Source organism: Balaenoptera acutorostrata, chromosome 17 (genome assembly GCF_949987535.1).
Source record: "Balaenoptera acutorostrata chromosome 17, mBalAcu1.1, whole genome shotgun sequence".
Classification (NCBI taxonomy): Eukaryota; Metazoa; Chordata; class Mammalia; order Artiodactyla; family Balaenopteridae; genus Balaenoptera; species Balaenoptera acutorostrata.
In genome coordinates, this window is record NC_080080.1 from 41,400,957 (window position 1) to 41,407,873 (window position 6,917).

Below are 6,917 nucleotides of genomic sequence, written 5' to 3' on the forward strand. Positions count from 1 at the left end.
TTTTTCATGGAATCCACTTTTGCTTGAAAGAACAACTGACAAACTATGGGTATTCAGACTGACTTAGCATACATGTTCTCAAAAATTAACAAAGGGAGTCACCTCCAGGAAAATTACTGATTAGTATTTGTTGCCAATGATAAAATGTAAGTCTTCAAGCAAAAATTAGAATTTTGGAAAACTCGTATCTACCGATCTGAGCATGAGACTTTACTGATGAGTCTAGTAGTGATTCGAACAAGTGATTTGCAGTGGGTTTAAGTTAATTGAATAGTTTTTCATGTTTTCAGTTTTAATTTCTAATACGATAAATATCAATAGATATAATCACAAAAACCAAGCTCTTTGGGGTTTGCAGTAATTTTTAAGACAGTAAAAGGGTCCTGTGACCAAAAAGGTTGAGGACTGTTGCACATTCTTGATTACCTCACCCCAGCCTAAAGGTGTGATTTCTCCCCCTCGCATCCGCTCTCAAACTTTCTATTTCTCATATAATGCCTTGTATTATAATTATCTGTGTGCTTATTGTATATTCATCTTGGAGATTAGATTGCAATCTCTTTATAGTCTTGAATGATCTCCTAGTGGTACAGGGAAACTATCTGGGACCGTATGCCACTAACTTCCTGGGGCACCGTGGGTAAGCCACTGTGTCCTGGGCTTCAAATTCCAAATGAGAGTTGAATTTAATGACATATGAGTTTCCTTCCAGCTTGAGATACTTGAATACTGTTCCTCTTATAATACCTTGTGGGTCCAGTGTTGTGCTAGCCATACGTTGGGAGATGGCATTCGTGTTGTGAGGAAGAGCGCAGATTCTGGGGTCAGAGAGATGTGAGTTTCCAAAACACATGATCTGCATCCTCTTGGAGCTTTCAGTCAGTGGCAGAAAGCAGTGAACCACTGACTGCTGAGGCCATGAATACTCTCTGAGAGAAGTAAACAGGGTCCTTACAGAGCATAGGCATTGAAATCCAAGTGGGAGGGAAGGAGGCTCTTCTTTCTTGTAGGTAATGATTCTTAAGTTGTTTTTAAAGAGCTGCAAGTAAATTTCTTTGGCTTGATTTATACCGTAAATATGGCAGAGTGGTATGGTTAGATAAGAGGCTGCACTGGAGAGGTAGGATTGGATTAAGAACCTGTCCCATGTAGTCCCATGAGATGCAAACGGAACTAATTAGAAGATGCAGTCGAGGGAGAAAGATGACGAACACTTTTTCCGAGTGACGTGTACTATTTGTGTGGAACTTTTGTTCACAATTGATCTTCCCCTTCCTTCCAAGAGGATTGCATGTCCTCATCTGAACTCAGGGGGAGAAGAATGACATCTCAAACTTGGAGAATGAAAGGACCTCAGGGAGCCATTCCAAGAAAGCCTTGTTAAGGCAGTGTAAGGGCATGTGGAGTTCACCACAAAAGGGCATTCCAGAAGGTGTGGGGAATGAAGTTGCCCAGGGTCCACACTGCGGGGAGATGAGGGAGCAGGGGATGGCTAGAGATGTTGAGCAGTGTTGAGATGAGAGCCTGAAGGAACTTACATTTTAGCCAAAAAGCAACAGGGAGAGAGACCTGGGGGGTTGGCTGGCCTCACAGATCTAACCAAACTCTGGTTCCAACTAGAAGCAAGATGGTTTCTGTGCATGACATAGGCTCATGTCCCTGAGTGATGACCCAGGCTGCTGGACTGCTGTGTCTTGCATCCGGTCAGCCGTCTACCCTTTACTCTCAGGTTTGAATAGAATTGATTCTGATAAAATCCAAATTGTTAGGAGACTACAGAGCTCATCTCTGGCTAGAAGAGTACAAAGTACCCAAGAAAAGATGTTTTGTAATGTAGTCATTGTCTTCAGAAGGCCATTTATAGGAACTCTGAATACTAGTGAGTAAGGCCTTTCTTCTCAAGGTTTTGTTCATCAAAGCAAGTTGTTATCAGGGGCCTGAGAGGATTGAGATTCAGACAGATAAAGAAGACCGCCGGCCCAGGCTTCAGTTTTGCTAGAGATCAATACCAGAGGAGAGGCAAGAAGGCTGGACTCAGGAGATAGTTTTATCATTATTCTTATTTACACATGAAGAAACTGAGACACAAAGAACTTGCCCAAATTCACATAGGTTGTAAATAGCAGAGTAGGATTCAAACCTAGATCCACTTGACTCCACATCTGTGTGTAAAGGGAAAGGAGAAGTTGCTTTCTGCAAGATGAGCTAGAGCAGAACCTCAGTTGAGTAACCCAGGGCTTTCACCCTGGTATTCCCCAGCAGAGCCCTGGTCGACTAACTGATGAATACACTGGACTGTGAGAATACACAATCCCAGCTTTACCAGAATAATACTTTCAGATATTTTCCATGACTGTTTAGAGGAAGCAAGATAGAGTGCCCAGGTGGAGCTAGGCTTCAGGTTGTCTCCCAACACTGAAGTACAGGTGGTAGCTTCCAACGAGAAGGAGGCCAGGTTAGACGCAGCAGGAAGGAGTTCCAGAATTCATTAGTCAAGTCTTCCATGTGCTCAGGAATGAAGACTGAGAGCCTGCCCCAATTTTGATAACCCTGGGAGAATATTAGGGCCTGGGTTCTTGTCTAGCCTCAGTGGTTCTCAACTTTGGCTTAAGTTGAGTTGCCTGGAGAGCTTTAAAAAGTGTCAGTAACCAGACCCTAGGCCCAGAAACTCTTGTCTTCAGTGAGGCCCAAGTATCAGTATTTTTTAAAAACTCTCCCACTTATTTCAGTGCGCAGCCAGGGTTGATAATCTACTAGCAGTGATAAGATCTTGAGCATGTCACATTGCTCTTTGGGCTTTAGTATCTTCACCTGCTTTTAAAAAAAAAAAAAAAATTATTTGCTAAGAGCTCTTACTGCCAATATAAAAATATGAGGTTGTACTAAGTGATTTTTAATGTCCCAGGATTAAATTTTCATGAATCTCTTCTCATGATGTAAGCATTTTAAAGGAATGATTTCATATAAGGTTCAGGGTATATTGTCATCAGTGTTTCTCTTAGTACCTAGAAGCGGCGTGGGGTCAATGCTGAGTTTGAGGTTTGAGTTCCATAATGACTCGTTCACCTTACGTGGATAAGAACAGCAGCCTCCAAATGTGGACAGTGCCAATGCTTGCCCACTAGAAGAGGCACCTCAGAGATGTGCCCTCCAGAAAGTGAGTCACGGGCACCATCTTCCACTGCAAACAGCAGCACTCACTAATAATATTAGGTAGAAAACAGGGCTCTAGGAAATAGATGAAGGACAATTTTAAGTCAGTAGAGAAACTTAGAAGCCAATGTATTGCCTTGTACCTTGTATTCAAGATTTTTCTTTTAAAATTGACATCCACAAGATGTGTAGGGGAGATTATGAAAGATTTGCTCTCAAAGAGTATAATGTTTTACCTTTACATTTTTCTTAAGGGATAGGGGATTAAACAAGATTTTTCCCAGTGGATTGAGGCATAGCCTGTTATTAAGTCTCTTCAGCCTCAGCATCTAGAGCCCGGAAGGACCCAGCAAGGGCCTTCCAAGTCCCTTCTCTTGGTTTCTCCCCACAGCTGACTATGTACAGAAGACCACTCGGGCTTCTTTCCACTCAGCTTCTATGGAAGACGTTTATATATTTAATTTAATTGCCAGCACATTTATTCTGAAATATACCCGGTCCAATAATAAACCCAGGAAATGAGAAGGAAAGGATTTACACGGCTCCACCTGTAAAGGCATAGATTATGCAGGCACACACGTGGCTCAGCACTGTGTCCTCAGCAAAGGGGCTCCTTGCGCCTCCTTGCCTTTACCCAGTTAATCAGTATTTAGTGCCCTACATGAGCTGCTGGAGTGGGTGAGGTGAGGAGCACAGACCTGGAAGCGGATGGCCTGGATTGGAATCCTGGCTGTGCAGCATGCAGGGGACATGGTGTTCTGCAGGTCACTTATCCATCCCGAGCCCCTTCTCCCCAACCTGTGCAACACAGACGGTAAGAATGCTGACCTCACAGAATTGCTGGGAGGAAGTGAGTGAGATAACCCATGTAAAACAGTTAATGTGGTACCTGGCACTTAGTAAGTGCTTAGTAAGTGTGAATTCTTTGCTAAGATCTCTGTCAATATAAAAATGCACACCTTAAAGATAACTTTCTGCCATGGTTCTAGATAGGTCTTCTCCTTCAGCGTTCTCCATTTTGCCTTAAGCATGTTTTAGTACCACCGAGTTTTGTCTTATAGCAGGAGACCCAAAGCGACCCATTTAAAGGGAGCTTCAAAGCACAGGCACGTTTCACCTAAAGTGCCCGCCTGCACTGCGCCGGGTTTGTGGCAGCAGGGCCCAGAGGTGATAGTTTTCAGACAGGAGTAGAGTTGGTAACGCATGGGTCATTTCCTAATGAATGGTGATAACTGGTCTTTTATGTTAGGTGTCTTTGACTCTGGTCAGTACCAAACATCGAAGTGTCGACATCTACGGGCAGAGCTGGTGCAGGGAGGTGATTTCACAACCAAGTGAAATTCACCGCTGGACATACCCCTGTTTGCTCATCATTGATTCTAATGTAACCAAAATGGAAACTGATAACCCATGTGTCAGTGCTTGTGCTAGAAACATACACTGCCCCCAGGGAAGGAGAAAGGAAAGCACTTTGTTAAACTTCCCTTTTCATAGTCTAAAATTCCTGCTGCAACTTCAGGTCAGCTGTCTAGTCATCAACCCACATTCTGAGCCCAGCACCAGCCATCCCTGAGGCCTGAAGGACCAGAAAAGGAAGGAAGTCCTGAAGAAGCCTTCACGGCAGCAGCTCAACACAGTGGACAAGAAAGGGACCAATTTTGTTCCAGGGACTTAACTTGGTGATTTAAAAAGACCCTTCTTCTGAGTAAGGCTGACTTAGTGAAACTAATAAATTGAGAATCTAGCCCATAGGGGGCAGACCTGCACTGAGGACCGGATCTCATTTCTTTGTTGGGCTTTGGTCTCTGGGAAAAGCACCCAGGAGAACACTCCCAAATATCATGCACTCCGGTTTTTCATCAAAATCTGCCTGCTCTCGTTAAAGATATCTTGTAGTGGTGGAGTTAAATGTTTTTCTCTGGCTGAAAATAGAAATCCTCCCTAGTCTAAACCACCTGTCTTTGTTCTTCGGAGAAAAGGGTAGGCACCAAACACTAGATCAGTCTTACCGAGAATATTTCACAGCCCTTTCTACATGGAAGCACTTGTTGTCTTGAGCTGTGAACCCAGGTGAGGAAGAAAAGTGGAACATTTTAACGGATTCACTTTGAAAATCAACTCCTTGAGCACTTCAAGGAATATAATAGGATCTAAAGATAAAGAGGAGCAATGAAATGACTCCTCACAACAAAAGATGGGAAATCAAGGTGACGGGCTTGTCAAAAGCAATTGAGGAAACTGCAAGGGTGAGCGAGTTTGTGCTGACAGGCTTTCTGAGACCGGGAAACCATATCTTCATGACCTTTAAGCATGATTGTTCAGCACAAATGTTCCCAAACTACAGTGATTTGGTTTTATTTTAAGGCTTGTTTTTTCATTTAAACATAAAGCAAAACAGAAAATAAAAAATTATTTCCTACTCTCACTTTTTTGTGCATTAAAATACAATATAGAAAAATGTGAAAATCTCTCCACTATCCCAAAAGGTAAATATTATTCATTTGATGCCCATCCTTCTGAACTTTTGGATGGATGGATAGATGGATGGATGGATGATAGAGATATTTCCTGAAATTTTTTTCTGAACAAAAATAGAGTCCTGATAGATATAGATATATTATCTTGCTATTTGTTTGTTTGTTTTTTACCAAATAGTATATCATGGACATCTTTCCAGACCAGTATACATAGATTTATCTCATTTATAATGGCTTCATGGTATTCCATGGGATGGATGTTCCCAGATTTATTTAACTATTTTTCTATTTATGGAGATTTCTGTTTCAATATTTTTCTGTAAAAAACAATGCTTCAGGGAATATCTTTGTAGAGATATCTGTACACTTTGTAGAGATATCTTTGTAGAGATATCTGTACACTTACTAGTATTTCCTACAGATTATTAAAAATGGGATTTGAAGAACAAACATTTGGCTGGTCCTCTGGCCCTCTCCTCCCCACTCCCTTTGCTTTGGCACCACCAGAGGCTGCTGACAAGATGTAAGCCATAATCTCAAAGCTTTCAGGTGATGCCTGTAGTGCTGGTCTATGGACCAAATTTCGAGCAGCCGGGTCATGTAAGTAGTCCATCAAATAACAAGTCCAACTAATCTGAGATATATCCACATGCCAAAGAGGCCATGTATAGACCCTCTGGTTGATGGTGCGAGTGGAGCCCAGCCTTTCCTACTCAGTGAAATTGTCTTAGACCATCCAAATCAGCCCCTTTGCCATCTAAATACAGTACTAGCAAGTGACCACAGTTAATGTGGAGCAAAAGAATTGCCAAGGCAAGCCTCGTCTGAATTCATGGTCCACAAAATTGTGAGATTAAATGGTAGTGGTTTTAAGAAAAATAAAAAAATAAAAATTGCTTGATCAAATTAGCACATTTTTAATTTAGATGATATTGTCAAATTACTCTTTCACAAGATGGCTTCAATTTGTATGTCAGTATGAACTATGGATGAGGGTGACTAGTTTCTTCCCTAAAGGAATGGGATGAAGAGTCTATATTTGTTGATCATTATTAGCATTTTAAAATATATTGAATTATGAAATATTTCAAACATACAGGAAAGTACAGAGAATAGGATAAATTAGTGGTTCATACATATTTTTATCACTTCTTGCATCAAATTTAATAATTATTTTTCTCCAGAAAATTGTCCACTTCAGCTAAATTGTTAAATTGAGATTTCAGCCCAAATTTGGTTAACTTCAAAGCCCAAACTCATTTCATTTACCAGCTTCCCTTCGCATAC